This window comes from Panthera onca, chromosome A3 (genome assembly GCF_046562875.1).
Source record: "Panthera onca isolate mPanOnc1 chromosome A3, mPanOnc1 haplotype 2, whole genome shotgun sequence".
Classification (NCBI taxonomy): Eukaryota; Metazoa; Chordata; class Mammalia; order Carnivora; family Felidae; genus Panthera; species Panthera onca.
In genome coordinates, this window is record NC_138341.1 from 125,558,555 (window position 1) to 125,574,084 (window position 15,530).

The following is a 15,530-nucleotide window of genomic DNA, read 5'->3' on the forward strand; positions in this document are numbered from 1 at the left end:
CGGCCAGCGGGGTGCAGGGGCCGGTGGGGGAATGAACAAGGAGGGGTCACCCTCACCGTGAGGCTCCCTCCCTCTGCCAGGCCCGGAGGCCAGAAGAGCCCGGATCTGCTCCAGATGAACCACGATGAGGGGCGAAGGCCTGGGGAGACTTCTGTGGGCCAAAGGCCAGCAAACCCAGGAGGAACCGCGACGTTCAGTCACCGATAAGGAAAATCCCTCAGGTCGCTCTGCGATTCACACGGGCGCACACAGCAGCCCTTGGCTTAAGTAGGGATCACTCCCATTTTGTGGATGGGGAAAGGGAGGCTCAGAGAGACTCGATGATTCGCCTAAGGTTACACAGATGGCGCATAGAAAGCCAAGGGCGAGTGAAAGCGGGCAGGGCATGAGTGGGCGCCTGAGTTGCTGGGGGTGAGGGGTGTTGGGCAGGAGAGGGAAGGGAGACGGCATGCTGGGTGGGTGGGGGGGTTCGTGGGGGCCTTTCCCCTCCAGGCAAGGACAGGAGGACCCCCTCCTTCATACCGGGCCCCCTTCTAACTCAGCCCGATCCGTCTGGACTGGCCGGGCGGATGGAGGAAGTGACAGGGACGTGCCGTCCTTGGCCAGCAGGTGCCAATCTCAGACCTTACAGGGAGCAGCCCGGCCGGCCCCCGCCAGGCACGACACCCCAGGATGGCTCAGGACCGTGTGAGCAGCCTCAGGGGCATGTCACTGCTGGGTGGGCAGGTAGCCTGCGGGGTAGAGGGCCAGGAGAGATGAGAACCAGGAGAGAAGCTGTCAAGGAGAAGCCGGCCTGGAGCCCAGTCCCAGAAGCCGCTGCACCTGCAGCCGGGAGAGCCCCGGGGGAGGCCCTGCCCATCCTCACCCCTTTATGAGACACCCCCACCCAGGTCCTGTCCTCAGGAGCATCTCTCACCTCTCCGGGGGCTTGACTGGGACCTCAGACTTGCTGAGAATCTTCACAGGCCCCTGGGGCAGACATGGGGCCGGGCCTATGACCAGACTGGGGCTGCGCGGGGCTCCCCTTCCCCGGCCACCACCCCAGGGCTGGCGCGGACCTTCTCGCTTGATGTCCAGTGGCCCTGGGCAGCGGAGGTGGGGGGATCGCGGTTGGGCTGACCCTTCCCCGGTTGCCCTCCTGCCACGGGTCCGGGTCCCCGGGGGGATGAACGGGAGAGGAAGAGGCAGGGCGTGTGCTCCTCCCCGGGTTTGATGCAGGAGGATTCGCCAAGGGATACAAAGCAGGCAAGGATCCTCAATCCTGTTGGTCTCCTCTGCTCGCCACCCCCCCCCCCCCACTTCCTGCTGACTCCAGAAGGTCTGTTGGGGGAAGGGTGGAGGGGCTACGAGGCTGGGCAGGATCTTTCCTCCTCTTTCCACCTGCCGCACCCTGGCCTGGAGTTCGATGCGGGGAGAGGTGGCAGGGCCTGCGCTGGGCCCACCCGACCGTGGGAGGCTCGCCAGAACAGCCGGTGCTGCGCAGGGCCGTGGGTGGTGGCGAGTGGGGACTTGCTTTAGCAGGCAAGCTAATCTCATTTGGTTGCCGCAGCCCGCACAACCAGTGCTGCATGCTAAGTGGCCAGAGACAGCAGCGGGACTCAGGACAGACCCAGGAGAGGGGACTGGACCTGTGTGCAGCCCGGAGAACCCCAGAGGCCAGCCCTGACTGGGATAAGGAGCCTAGTGGGCAGCAGCAGGGGGCAGCGAGGAGGACCGTGCGCTCTGTGGGGTCGAAGCTTCCTCCTGGGGAGCAGGAGGGGAGGACCTACTGAGAGATGGGGGCAGCGGAGTCATCCCCTCTCAGTTCGCTGCCCTCCTCCTTTGGGACCCCAGGGATGAGGTTTGTGGAGAGCTGGGAGGGCCTGCCACTGGGCTCAGCTGGCCCTGCCAGGCAGGGCACCATGATGGCACAGAGGGCACCTGCTCAGAGGGAGAGGGCAAGCTGATGGGGGAGGCCCAGGGGAAGTGCTGGGACAGAGGAGGAGGAGAAGGCAGGCCGGGAGGCCGGGAGCCTGGAACTCTGCGAGCCCTGCTGGGTCACCCACTCCTCCCAGCCTCCAGGAGCTCGTCTGGAGGGAGGCCCGGAACGGGCCACTACAGGATGACCGGGGAGAGAACTCGCGTGAAATGGTCCCAAGCCTCCTTAGCTCGGAGGGGGAGGGATGGAAGTGCCAGGGATGCGTGTCCGGGGGTGGCGGAGGGGCCGGGCTGGGAGCCAGGAGGGCCTCCTGACCACACCCCACCCTCCCTGTCCCAGCCGTCATCCCTCAGGGCCGCTGACACCCTCAGCTCCCTGGGGGACTCCTAGGGTCACACAGGGAGCTCTGGCCTTTCTGCAGAATCTGCGGCTCCAACACAGGGGCACTGCCTGCGTCACAGCCAGAGATGGAGATCTGCGGACCAGCACAGACCCTGACGGGCTACGGGCTTGGGGGCCATTCACGGAGCCCTCCGTGACTTGGTCTCCCCATGTGCACGAGGGGCTGCCGACGAAATGAAACGATGCACGCCCCGCGTCTGGCTCTGTGTCCGGTGTAAAGGAAACCCTGTTGTCATGCATCAGTGTCCCATCCGGCATAGCGCCGGGCACCCAGAAGACACCCCCAAACACTCAGGGCACCTCAGCGCTCCATCCCTGGCGTCTGATGGGCCTTTAGAAAACGACTCTGCCCTCCCTGGCTGTGTGGCTGTGGGCAAACGTCCCACCTCTCTGAACCTCAGATTCTGTCTCTGTAAAGTGAGAACGAGAATACTTAACTCCCAGGAATGTTTCGAGGAAGTGAATAAGAATATGCATACACATGCATAAAACGCGGAATATAAATATAGACAGTGCCTGGGATGCAGTAGGCGCTCAATACATATCTATTCCCTCCTGTGGAAGCCCCCTGTCCAACACTAACTCTCAGGGGCTACACGGAGGTCCAAGTTGGGGTAGAGGGCTCCCCCGGGACCCAGGACTGGAACGAAGGTCTCCTGACACCCACCAGGGCAACCAGAAAGACAGAATCTCCAGCCCTCAGTTTTGCCACCCGCAAAAGGACACATCTGGATAGATCTATGGTTTCCAGCTTGGCTCGAGGCTCTCAGGGGCCCAGGCTGGGGTCCACGCAAAGCCCATGGGGTTCGAGGACATTCTTTTCTAACGCGCCTGGACCACCTCCATTTACTTATTGAGGGTCCATTTGAAAGAGCCTTAGTTAGCTACAGCTAAGCCTCAAATGTGTGAAAGCCCCGGACCTGTCTATGTTCGAGGGTCCCAGCAGCTTAGGTCAACTGCGACGGGCTTGCCGAGCCCCTGCCTACGCAGACCCTCCGCATCCCTGCCTGGGTCATGGTTGGCCCACCTGACTGGCAGGGGGCGAGTGGACAGGAGGAGTGGCCCCGACGTCAGCCCCAGCCGGCTGGAGCCTGGGCCTCGGATGCTGTCCCCCCGCTTGTCTAATTTAATCACAGCTGTGTGCGCGGTGACTCTATAAATAATTTTTAGTGCGACATAACCATTATTTCACTAATTGCTTCATGCACACCCCTGGCCTGTGAGATAAATTAAAGTTTGCTGAGTCAGCACCTTTGGCCGATGCCGCTTTGGGCCTTGGGAAGTGCAGCCTCAACCTGGCACCCTGAGGGGAGGGCTCACATGAAGGGAACGAGGGTGGAAGGAGGGAGGAGGAAGGAGCAAAAAGCGGCTAACCAGGGTGGCCATATACAGTTGTACAGGTTGTATCCTGCACAAGGATACTTGGCCAAGGGGGCAAATGGGGACTGAAACGCAGCCCGTGTAACGCTTTATCAATCCACGCGCCCTGACATGGAATTTTGTCAACTCAGGAGGAGAAGCGGGTACTTTTGTGTGATCTGCACAAAGGCATTATACGGACTAACGGACCTGAAGTAACACCCACCCAGCGGGCTGTCAGGACTATGCCGGGCAGAGGGGAAGCAAAACAGCATATGCGTCAGTGGCACCTCCCATGTTACCAGTCGTGTGGAGATCGGGGTTCTAGGTCAGATGGTGAGTGACCTTGGGCAAATCACCCTCCCTCCTCTGCGTTACAATGTTTCGACAGTTTATGAAGCTCTAATCACATCTAAGGCTCCACGGGCCTCCAACCCGCGTCACTGGCTCTAGACGCTGTTCTTTCCAGCGTCCTAGCAAATTCCGGAACAGTAGAGGTGGTTTGAGAAAAAGGTTCTCGGGGCACCTGCGTGGCTCAGTCGGGTTAAGCGTCCAACTTCGGCTCAGATCATGGTCTCACAGTTTATGTTCTAGTGAGTTCGAGCCCGGCATCAGGCTCTCTGCTGGGCCTGATGGGCCCAGGGCCACTTGGGATCCTGTCTCCCTCTCTCTCTGCCCCTCCCCTGCTCCTGTACGTGCGTGCAATCTCTCTCTCAAAAATAAATCAACATTTAAAAAAAAAAAAAAAAAAGAGGGGCGCCTGGGTGCCTCAGTAGGTTAAGCGTCCGACTTTGGCTCAGGTCACGATCTCATGGTTTGTGGGTTCAAGCCCCGCATCAGGCTCTGTGCTGACAGCTCGGAGCCTGGAGCCTGCTTCCGATTCTGTGCCTCCCTCTCTCTCTGTCCCTCCCCTGCTCATGCTCTCTCTCCGTCTCTCAATAATAAACAAATGTGAAAAAACAACTAAAAAAAGAAAAAAGAAAAAAGTTCTCATGGTCAAGCACACTTGGGAAGCATTGGGTGAAATGAGGTTTCTTTTCTGCAGAACTTGCCAGAGAGGCTGCGGTAGGCTCTAAAAGCAGCGTGGCTCTCAGAGAGGCCAGGAGCAGGTATGGCTTTTACTGAATGCATTTGCCCATGGAATTCTTTATTTTAGTGTTCTTTTTCACGCAGGGATCCTAGTTTCTATCTCTGGGCTTATGGATGAGTCATCCCGAACGACAGAGAACTCTTCTCTTCAATGCCATTCTTCTGTCCCACTGCCCAGGGTGGACACGTAGAGCCGTGACTGGACTCAGGGCACGTTCTGACTTGTCACCCGTGAGCAGGTGTGGGTTTTCCTTCTCATCGGTGTAGCATGCACTGAGTCCTGACTCTGAGCCCTGAGTCCATCAGGCTCCACGTTCCTTGGGGGCAGAAGTCGCGTCTGAGGCCTAGCTCAGGGGATACCTGTTGAGTGAGTAGATATCCGAGCAGCTGGTCTGAGACATGGGCGCTGAGACACCTGGCTTTCCCCCCCACCCCCACCCTTAACCCTACTGGCTGTGCGACCTTTGAGCAGATTGTTTTTGGGTGTCCCTGGCCATCTGAGCTCCCTGTCTGTCAAATGTGGATCGACCCCTCAGTCCTGTTCATCCTGAGGTGCTGGGTAAAGCCGGGTGTGCGGGGGCGATTTCCAAAGTACGAACTGTGTGACGAAAGCAGGGACGGTGGCCGTGGTCTGTCTCCTGGCCCCGGGGCTGGGATGTGACAAGCACTCAAGGGCTCTGTTGATTGAGGGCCCTCCTTGAGTCAGGCCCTGTCCCTGGAGCCTGTCACACATCCTTCTTGTCCAGGGCTCCTCACAGCGCTTCGAGAAGACGGTCTTATCCTTGTTTTATGAGTGAGAAAACTGACAATCGGAGAGGTGATGCGGCTACCCAAGGTCCCACAGCTGGATTTGAACCTGTCTCTGTCCGACTCCAGGCCCGTTTTTTTCCTCTCCGCTCCCGACTTATTGGCTCCTCTGTCACCACCTTAACCTTCCCTCTCCCTTCTTTGGGCAGGGAGATGAAATGGGTTATGAAGAAATGTTAGTGGTAGAGGGACTGTTGGTCCCACTGTCCAGTCATTGGCTACATGTGAACGGCGACAAGGGCCACTGTTTGTTGGGTGTCTCCCATGTGCCTGGTGCTGAGCTGCTTTGGATCCTGATTCTTCCCACGGAGTCCTCCCTCACCCCCATTTTAGAGGTGTGGAGACTGAGGCCTGGAGTGTTTCTGTGATCTGTTCAAGCACATGCGACTGGGGAACAGATGGCCCACGCTGGTCTGATTCTAGAACTTTGCTGTTTCCCCCTACTTTCGGGCTGTGGTGCAATCCATAGCCTCGAATAGGGGACCCCGGTCTGGGAGGAGTGTCCCGTCTCCTCCTTGCCCCCAGTGTCTGTCACATCAGGTCCCCTGCAGCAGCTGCCAGTGGGGGTCCCCCTCCCCCCAGGCGAGTTGCGAGCCTCTGGGCCTCTCCTTCCCCACCCGTCCCTGTGCCTGCCTCCCCGTGGGCCCTGTCCTTGTCACTTGGCACACCATCATGGTTGCAAACACTGAAGAATGATGGCAGGGCTTTGGCCCAGCGTCTCCAAGGTCTCTGTTTAATATACAGGGAGGCCAGAAGAGGAGACGAGGGAGTGAGGACTGACATTCCGGATTGATGCGGAGCTGTTTACACCTGAGCCTCCCTCAGAAGGCGGCCTCCGGAAGGCAGGCTCAGCCAGCCTGTTCCTCTCCCCGGGGCCCAGCTCCCCTGCCAGGGTGACGCCGTCACCGCCAGGCAAAGCCGCCTTCCCGAGCGTGGCGTTCAAGGCCCCTTGTATCTGGACTCCGGCCTCCCTGTCTCTCCAGCCTCATCCTTTGCTTGCTCATTTATTTTAAAAAACGCTTATTGATCACTTGGGTGCCTCGGCAGTGTTCTAGGTACTGAAGATGCAGCAGAGACCGGAATAGATAAAGCCTCTGCCCTCCTGGGAGAAACTGACAGTAGGCAAGTTAGTTATACATCGAAAAACGTTATTCTGGGAAGGGGGCGTCTAGGCTTCACCGGATGCCAAAGGGTTCAGGGTCCCAGATGGGGGGCTCCCAGGGGGAAAGAAGAATGCAGAGGAGCGGAGCCGGGGGTGGAAGGGTTGGGAGGGCCTCTCGGGAGAGGTGACATTCGGGCGGTGACCTGAAGGAGGCAGAGACACTGCCACACAAAAGTTCTGAGCGAAATTCATTCTGGGCCGAGGGAACAGCAAGTCTAGGGGCTCTGAGTGGGGAGGGGCTAGGAGGCCGGCATGGCTGGAGCAAAGTGACAGTGGCTTAGCAGGAAGCCACTGCAGGGTGCTGAGCTTTCCACTGCAGGACCGCATTCCAATTGATGGAGCAGGGGGCCACTTTGGAGGTTGAGCAGAGAAGGGAGCACTGAGCAGTGAGCCAGAGGGGAGCAGGAGACTAGGCGCGAGGCCCCTGCAGTCTTCCAGGGGACCGAGGGTGGCCGCTTGGACCAGGGCGGGGATGGGAGAGGCGGTCCCATCCTGGAGATATTTTGAGGCAAGAGCCGACAGGACTTAGACTGAGAGAGCCCCGCCGAGCTTTCACACCTCTGTGCTTCAGCGTCCGCTCACCCCCCCGCCCCCTGGGCCGTGCCTTCCTGTGGCTTCAAACCTCTGGCCCAGAACCCTCTGATTCTCCACCATGTGGCAGAGCCAGCTAGCAATCTACTCTTACCCAGTTCTCCCTCCTTTCCTACTAACAGATCCCCAGCATGATCTGGGAGAGTGATGTGCCCACCACAGATCTCCGCCTCCTTCCAACTGGGAGGTGCCACAACCAGGTGGTAGGAAGTCACGGCGTGCAGTCTCCAGGAACAGGCTTTCATAGGACGTGCACTCAGCCTTTGGCCCCTCTTCTTCCTCTTTCTTCCTGCCAGAAACAGGGACATGATGGCCGGAGCCCCTTCCCCCAACAGCTTTTTAGAGACCGTGAGGGAAATGTCAAGGACATGACAATAACCTCAACTCCGATGTCCTTGGGGGCTGAACCTCTATCAAAACTCATCTTGAGAAAGATCAAACCTTTGTGGATTCAAGCCACTGTCGTTGGATCTCTGTTACTAGCAGTAGGATAAAATTCCCACCTGATATGACCCCAACCCAACTGCCCATTGGATGTGTCCCTCTGAATAACACAAGCCCCTCGGGCTTAACATGTCTGATGCTGGGTCTGCCAGCTTTCTCTCAAGGAACTTCTGACTGGGGAGTCCAGACATCTGGGAGAAAAGAGAACTAACCGTACAAGAGCTGCATCTGTTCACCCACCTCCCACCTTTCTATTTATCCATCCACTTTTATATCAACCTATCCATCCATTCATCCATCCGTCCATCCACCCTTCTGTTTGTCTGTGCATCCGTGTATCTGACAAACTGCTTTTTTTTTTTTTAAGTGTTTATTTACTTTTGAGAGAGAGACCAAGTATGAGCAGGGGCGGGGGAGAGAGAGAGAGGGAGACACAGAATCCGCAGCAGGCTCCAGGCTCCGAGCTGTCAGCACAGAGCCCGACGCGGGGCTCGAACTCACGAGCCGCGAGATCGTAACCGGAGCCGAAGTCGGACGCTCCACCGACTGAGCCACCCAGGCGGCCCTTCTGACAAACTTTTATCAAGCGTCTACCGTGTACCGGGCCCTGTGCTAGACCCAGGAGATAGAGATGCGAATAACATATTTTATTTGATGCCCGGTTGCTCCTATATGAGCAGAATATCTGTGGGAGGATGCGCCAGAGGCTGGAAACCATGTCTGTCCCCACAGAGGGGGACTGGGCACCAGGAGACAGGGATATGTATTCCTTTTGAACCCTTTGAATTTCGCATCCTGCGTTTGTGCTATCTAAACATTCTAAAATTAAAAATATACGCACATCTCATCTGGATTTTCGGAATTTGCTTTGCTCCTGAAAGGATTTGAGGCACTTACGAGAATACACAGAGATGAACAGATGCTACCCTGCTGACGGGGGGTTGACAGTCTCATGGGGAAGAGAGAGGAGCAGACAATTCCAATATCGTGTCCCACAAGGGGCAGCGGGCTGCAGGATGCTACTTGGCAGGGTCTTGAATGGTCCTGGCGGGGGCACTCAGCCATGGCCCCCCAGGCAATGCCCTGGCACAGTCACCTTTATCTTGTCCCTGTCCAGGCTTGAAAACTAAGATGGCTACCTCCGGAACTTAGATGGATGGCCAAGACCCCCTCCCTTCCAAGTTCAGGCCCTTCTTCTCCTTCTTCCTCCTCCCCCTCTTCTTCTTTCTTTAACATTTATTATTGAGAGACAGAGAGACACAGAGCATGAGCAGGCGAAGGGTAGAGAGAGAGACAGACACAGACTCCGAAGCAGGCTCCAGGCTCAGAGCTGTCAGCACAGAGCCCGACGCGGGGCTCAAACCCACCAACTGCGAGATCATGACCTGAGCCGAAGTTGGTTGCCCAACCGACTGAGCCACCCAGGCGCCCCCAAGTTCAGGCCCTTCTGTGAGCTGACCCCTAAAGTCACTGAGCCACACTCAGTCCTTATGCCCAGGTCAGGGATGGCCGGAAAAGCAGCCCATGGCTGGGGAAACACCCATCCTCATTGCCCGTGTGTTGTCGGTGTGTTTATTCTTTACTTTGCACCGCTGGGCCTGGGTGTGAATGCCCCGAGTACAGGAGGGAACTGGTCTCTGGGGCCCTGATGTCCAGCACGGCTGTGACCTCTGGCTGGGAAGCGAGGGCTGGGGCTGAGGAGGGGCAGGAGCCGAGCAGGGGGGAGAGAGGACCAGCCAGGCTGCTTGGAGAATGCGGTCTTTTTCTGAGCAGCCCTTTGAAATCGAGCAAGAATAACTTTAAACAATAAGATGCTTCTCTCTCTCCCCCTCGGCTGTTGCCCAGGCAACGCCAGAGTGCTCAACAACTGTTTAGTTTTTTAAGAAACCAAATCCCCCTCCCTTTGGTCAGCTACCGCCAGGAAGATGAAGAGGCAGCGTAGGCGCCCCTGGCGGCCCATTGTGTGGGAACCCGGGTCAGCCGCCTGCAGCAGTGACATTTAAATCTGACGCTACATATTATATATGAACCTGGAGCCGCACTCCTCAGTGGCTTGTGCTCCCTAACCGGGGGAGGCTTCAATCTCCCGCCCCAGACTCTTTGCCTGCATGTGGCTCTGACAGTTTGGGGGTCACTGCAGAGGCTGATCGCCGCCTGCAAAGCGGCGGGTGGCAGCGTGGGTGTTGGGAGGCGATCTGTCCCCAACCCTCTGCATCACCTCACCCAGGAGAGTCCTCGTCAGGCCAGAGGTCACTGTGTCCACGCAGGGCAGTGTTTAGCCTCCAGAGGCTCTCCTAAAATCCCTGCCTTTGTGGGACTTTGACCATTAACACCAGCAGCTCACCTACTTTACATTTTCCTGCTGGTGGCTGGGACTGAGGCCCATTATCTCTGTGGGGCCTCCAACAACCCAGCGGGGGAGCTTTTTGGCCTCCCCAGGTTACACAGAAATCCAGGTGGCAGGGAGTCCTGAAAGAAGGCTACTGGGGGCTACGCACTTAAAAAACACTGCTCCGTAGGGCCCTGCAAGGAGGTGGATGTTACCGTGAACCCACTTTATCGGAAGCGGAAACTGAGGCTCCAGGGGCTGACATGACAGCTGGTGGATATGGCAGGATTTGGATTTGGGCGGGCGCAAGTTCAGAGCCTGCGCTCCTCTGTCCCACACCAGACGGCCTTGGTGAGGCTCTGTGATCTGGGGAGACAGATGGGCAGATCTTCCTCTGGCTCCTGGGACTTGGCCAATGGGCTCTTCTGGAGGGGCGACTGGCTCCCTGCTTTCCTTCTGGAAGGAAAGTGGTGAGCTTCGGCGTCGAGGAGTTCTGGATTCGGGGTCCTAAGGCAAGCCAGAGAGCGTATTTAGCCCCCCACCCCTGGCTTATCTGTAAGATGCAGTGCAGTGGGGGAAAGATAGTAGCTGCCAATCAGGGAGAGGCTTCCCTGCGGGAGGCAGCCTGCTCACACATATTCCCTCATTTAATCATCCAGTGACTCCTGACACAGGTATTCTCTCCATTTTCAGACGAAGAGCTGGAGACCCGGGGAGGCGGAGCCCCTGGCCCAAAGTCACAGCTACAAGTGAGAGCTCCTGAAGATAAACCACAGGGCCAGGTCCTGGCACGTAGTAGGTGCAGGGCAGGTGCGGGCTCCAGTCTCCCAGGAAGAGAAACAGAGGGGCTCCGTCGCCTGGGAAACAAAACTGTGGGACAAAGTTAAATTTAGAAGAGCCAGACCGGGTTAGAACAAGCCCCATATCCAGCTCAGCCGCAGAAGCAGGACGGGGAATTGGCTTCAGCCACGACAAAAGCCTAGAAGTCTGGACACTCGTGAAATGAACCAGGCAGCAGTGGGGGAGGGCGGCTGCGGGGCGGGGGAGGGGGGGCCGCCTGGGCTGAGGAAGGAACCCCCACCTGGGTCAGGTGGTCTTGCCCGGCCCTGGCCCTGGGAGTCCCAGCAGTGACAAGGCAGGGCGCCACATCCGGGCTGACACCTCCGCCCCCGCGGCCGGTCCCCCCCCCGCGGACAGCGGCAGAAGGGAGGTCCCCCTCCGCTTCCCACCTCCTCCCCCAGAAAGCCCGGTCCCCGCCCAGCCCGCATGGCTCGTTTAGCACCGCTAAGTGGCAAGCCCGGAGGGGCGGCGGCGGGAGGGGCCGGGTAATGAACTCCTATTGGCTTCCTTCACAAGATCACTGCCTTAATTTACGAGGCCTGAGCGACTCTCATTTCCCCAGTGCGCGTTGAGTAATTAACTATTAATAAAAGCATTACCGAGTTAACCACGGGGGCATGTTTAATTCATGGGGCAGCCCTGGAACAGGACGGGAGGCTTTGGCTCAGTGGGGGATTCCTCCCAGAGCAAAATATTGCCAGCGGGAGGCTGACCCCAGAGCCAGTCTCTCTGCCATCCTGGACGCCCCTCACCAGGGGACGCCAGCATCCCCTCCAGAGCGGGCCTTGGGAGGTATGAATCCCAGTGGAGACGGCTCCTTGCTGTGACGGGGAGCTAGCAAGTGACCTTGGACAAGTCACTTGGGCTCTCTGAGCCTGTTTGTCATCTGGAAAACGGGGTGGCCGATGACACTGACCTCCCAGGGGTGGACTTCAGGTGTGAAGGAAGTCACTCACACTTTTCTTGTGTCTTTGAATCAGCTCTCCTCCCTGCCTGGTATGCCTTACTCCTTGTCTGTGGGGCAATTCCTATTTAATCTTCAAGGCTTTAGTCTTCAAAAGGGTCAGCTTCCCCCGAGAATCTTTACTCTCCTCCTGCCCCAGGCAGAATTGGTTGCTCTCCTTTCTGTCCTTCCCATACGTTCTATTATGGAATCCATCCATCCACCCACATACCCACCCACCCATCCAGGCATCCATCCACCCACCCACCCACCCATCCAGCTATCCATCCATCCATCCATCCATCCATCCATCCATCCATCCACCTACCCGTCCAGGCATCCATCCACCCATCCACCCACCCACCCATCCAGGTATCCATCCACCCACCCACCCATCTACCCATCCATCCATCCCATCCATCCATCCATCCATCCACCCACCCATCCAGGCATCCACCCATCCATCCATCCATCCACCCACTCATCCACCCACTCATCCATCCACCCACCCACCCATCCAGGCATCCATCCACCCATCCATCCATCCAGGCATCCATCCATCCATCCATCCATCCATCCATCCATCCAGGCATCCATCCATCCATCCATCCATCCACCCACTCATCCATCCACCCACCCACCCATCCAGGCATCCATCCACCCATCCATCCACCCATCCATCCAGGCATCCATCCATCCACCCACCCACTCATCCAGGTATCCATCCACCCATCCATCCATCCATCCATCCATCCATCCATCCATCCACCCATCCACCCGTCCAAGTACCCATCCACCCATCCACCCATCTACCCATCCATCCATCCCATCCATCCATCCATCCATCCATCCATCCATCCACCCATCCATCCACCCATCCATCCAGGCATCCATCCATCCATCCATCCAGGCATCCATCCATCCAGGCATCCATCCATCCATCCATCCATCCATCCATCCATCCATCCATCCACCCACCCACCCACCCATCCATTCACCCATCCACTCATTCATATTTATTGAGTAGCTATAGTTTGCATCTCTGATTATGTTGTTTTGAAGTTACGGATAAGCGTGGCTCTCCTGAGACCAGCGGCTCTTGTCTTTGGGGGGTCAGGGTCACTCCCCCAGAAAAACGCACATATGCACACACATGCCTTGTAGCTTCCCTCTTCAAAGATTTCTGGTCGCCACTGAAGTTGGGCTGTGGACCCCCATGTGGCAGGTGCTGTGCAGTGCTGCTCAGATCCCTCTTTGGGATTGAAAGACTGATTCCCCAGCTGCTGGGGCTGGGGTCGTGGCTGGAAGATAGCCAGCCCTCTTTGGAGACCGTGCAGATTGGAAGAAAACTGCCTCACCCAAAGTCATGCCTTCTACCAGGGGTAGGCCCACTGTGCCACTGTTCCAGTGACAGATCAATGCGGACCTGCAAAGGCCCGAACCTCTCACGCCCACGTGAGCTAAGTCCGCAGGGTTATTCCCTCCCCAGAACTCTCTGTTGGGACTGCTTCAAAGCTGGGCTGCTTCTGCCCAGACCTTCGTCCTGCTCCTCCCTTCTGCAGGTGTTTTTCCCAAGAGCACTTTCTAAACAACATCCTACACACCAATCTCCAGCTCTGAGTCTACTTCCCAGGGAAGCCGGTGGATTAAAAAGCGCTGGGGAAGTTGTCTGAGGACAGCGTCGGTGTCTTTGTGACTTCTGCATCTCCTGCAGCTCTCACCGGCCGGGGTGCACCGTGGATGCTCCAGAAACGCGTACAGGATACATCTTAGTGCATTTTCTCCTGGTTCTCTGCTCTGTCTTCCTGTTGTCCCAGAGAGAGAGTTCTCAGGACACCCAGGAGAAAGGGACAGACGGCCCTGCCAGCAGGATGCCAGTGGGACCAGAGCTGTAGGCCTGTTTCTGGGAAATGTACTAGTTGCCAACGAAGCCGTAAATAACCATGGGAACAGAAGTCAGGCTAATTGGTTGCTACAAAGGGGGGGCAAAGGGGCCTGGAGGATGTCAGGCTCTGTGGTTGGGGTGAAGGCTCCCGGGAATGGCTGGGAGGCTGGAGGCCAGCAGGGATGGGTGGTGCCGGTTAGGGGAGGGCAGCTTGTTCTTGCAGGGGAATCATTTAGAAGCTACACCGAGGTCTCCAGAACCTGGAAAATCCCCTTCGGTTTCCACTATTGAAATTCCTTCACAGAACAAATATCTATTAAGTGTCTCCACTGCGCCAGGCGTTGTAGGAAGGATGGTGACCTCGAGGGGCCAGGGGCTTCCATACTGACTCCTCTCCCTTGTTTCGTCACCCAGCAAGTATGGTGCACCCTCGACACCGACGGGTGCTAAGTGGTCACTAGAATGTGCCCAGCACCGTGCTAACTGCCTTAACTACGTGACTCTATTTCGTCTGTATAAGAGCTTCATTAAGAGATATGGATTATTATTATTCCTTCCTAACAGACGAGGAGACCGGCTCAGAGGGGATCAGCAACGTGCCTGAGACACACGCCTCATCACAGGGCTGCAAGGAGATAAAAATCCAAGTCGGGGGTGGGGGGGGGGGCGAGGCTGCTTTTAGTCACCGTGGTGCTAAAACCTCCACCAGCTTCCTTCCCACAGCTATGAAATAGGTACAATCGGTCCCTACTGCACTGGGCTGTTGGGGACAAAGAGCCTATACGAGAGGCCCGGAGGGTGCCCGGTGAAGGTGCATTCTGTTCTCCTCCCCAGTTCCCTCGCCCCTGTCTCAATGCTCCCCCAGGACCGGGAGGAAGGGTGGCCCCATTTGCTCTCTCTCCAAGGACACACATCCCTAGTCCAAGTCCGGCACAGCGTCCGGCACGCGGCCAGCGCTCGCCGAGTGTGGCTGACCCACATGGATGATCTGTGAGTCCCAACTGTGTCCTCTGGATTGCAAGCTGGGGACCCCTCTCAGTCCAACATTACTCAGTGAGGCGGAAAGCTGTGGCCACCACGGCGAAAGACAATTCTCTTGGTGCCCAGAGGACTCCACTCTCAGGCCACTGGGATTTTCAGGTTTCTCTCAGCGGAAAGGAGCCAAAAGAAACGAAGGTGGTCCCCGAGCCCAGGCAGGGCAGGTGTCTCCCACAGGCAAACCCAGCTGGCTCTCATCCCCACCACGAACCCCAACTGCAGACATCCTCACGTATCGGGGGCATTAACCTTCCTTCCACCGCAGGCTCTGGGGAGAGACGGTGGGCATGTAAGCACTTAAAACTTGAACCTGCGGGTCAGCCCTCCTTCCTCCCTCCCTCCTCCGCAGAAGCTCAGGAGTCGGAGGCTGCATGCGGACAGACGCCACAGCCTTGGAGAGACAAGTCACATCCTCAGCTTCCCTCAACCTGTTCGAGCACCGAGTTGCCATGGCGACGCTGCAGCCCTGAGATGCATTGGCTGCAGCTAGCATGGGTGCTCCTAGGGCTCAAAGCCGAGTGGACGCGGTCTGGCCTCGTGGGCCAGGGACGGGGGCGGGGGGGCCCTCCTCTAGGCTCAGCTGGTAATTGCTGCTAAGTGAGGGGCTGTCATTGAACCCAATATGCAGGCACCCTGTAATTACCGCACCAGACAGCGGGTGCTTACTCCCTGCGTGGGGAGAGGGGGACGGAGGGGGAGCAGACAGGAAGCTCTCATCCACCT